Source organism: Chiloscyllium punctatum, unplaced genomic scaffold (assembly GCF_047496795.1).
Source record: "Chiloscyllium punctatum isolate Juve2018m unplaced genomic scaffold, sChiPun1.3 scaffold_1767, whole genome shotgun sequence".
Lineage (NCBI taxonomy): Eukaryota > Metazoa > Chordata > Chondrichthyes > Orectolobiformes > Hemiscylliidae > Chiloscyllium > Chiloscyllium punctatum.
The window spans coordinates 20148-21555 of NW_027311500.1; the positions used below are offsets into that span (position 1 = coordinate 20148).

The 1408-nt window shown below is 46.2% G+C and overlaps 1 non-coding gene across 1 annotated transcript; it reads right to left on the reverse strand.

The window, feature by feature from the left end:
* Nucleotides 1-1105: 1105 nt before the first annotated feature.
* On the reverse strand, nt 1106-1178 carry trnar-ccg (transfer RNA arginine (anticodon CCG)). The gene has a single exon. It is a non-coding gene; the product is annotated as a tRNA-Arg (tRNA).
* Nucleotides 1179-1408: the final 230 nt, after the last annotated feature.

The window sequence follows — 1408 nt, forward strand, 5'->3', positions numbered from 1 at the left end:
GTGGACAGCTGGAAATGACAACCGGAAGCGGCAGAGACAGGCCACGATAAATGCCGGAGGAAACATCACAGAAGCGCTTCACAGGAGGCTCCCAAGCACCTGAGGATGTCACCTCGACAGGGGACGAAACGTTTGCAAGAAAAATTCCCAGCTCGGCGAACAGAACCACAACAACGAGCACCGGAGCTACAAATCTTCTCCCAAACTCATTTAACAGGAAAAAATGCAGGTGAAATAAAGTTATTCCACACTCAATAATTTATATTTACATTCAATGAGTTGGACCAAGATAACAGTGACCCTAAAGGTGGAAGATTCATTGAAAATATTTGGTTTGCAAGTAATGATAGGCACAGTGAAAAGTTTTGTCTTGTGAGCAATACAGGCAGCTCACAGAGTTAAGTAGCATAGATAAGTAAATAATAGGGAAACAGCAGCAGGAACAAAAACACAGGTACAGGCGAATATTGAGAGTCTGTGAGACCGTTCAGTATTCTAACAACAGTAGGGTAGAAACTGTTTCAAAACCGATTGGTGTGTGTGTTCAGGCTTCTGTACCTTCTCCCCGATGGTAGAGGTTGTAGAAAAACATTGCCAGGGTGGGATGGATCTTTGAGAATGCTGGAGACCTTTCCTTGACAGTGGGCCTGGTAGATGGATTCTATAGATGGGAGGTTGGCCTTTGTGATTGTCTGGGCCAAGTTCACCACTCTCTGTAACCGTCTCCGATCTTGAATGGTACAGTTGCCAAACCAGGTAGTGATCCATCCAGACAGAATGCTGTCGATGGTGCACCTGTAAACGTTGGCAAGGGTATTCTCTGTCAGTAATATCCAATGTTCTGGAGGGATCAGTGTTGAAGGGTTGGTTTGTCGATGAGAGTGTGATGAGAGCTGGCTTCCAAAAACAACCTCTCCAACCGCACTCTCAGGAATCTCGTCCCCATCGAGAAACAGCAGCCACTTGATGACCACCTTCAACATTCAATCCTGCAGATCCCCGAAAATCTTGTGCAAGATCATGTTGAATACCACTGACCATCAACTGAATGCAGAGAGGGGGATTTTTCCAAAATAGATTAGAAATAGAGGACAAGCCACAGAGACACCCCAGATGGAACTTGAACCCACAATCCCTGGCTTCGGAGGCCAGTGCCTTATCCATTAGGCCACTGGGGCCCCCACGGGCAGGCTGTCAATGGCAGCCTTTAAATACTGCACCCTGACCTCCCATAGTGTGTGTTTCTGAGTGTTAGATGCTCACTGATTGTTTTTTACCCCTTCCATCTCATGCTAAATTGTTGGCTGCTTGATAAATTGATCCCGCCTCCCATTTCTCCCCAAATGGACAGATGAGAAATCAACCAAACTCCAACTTTCTGGATTAGTGGTGCTGGAAGAGCACAGCA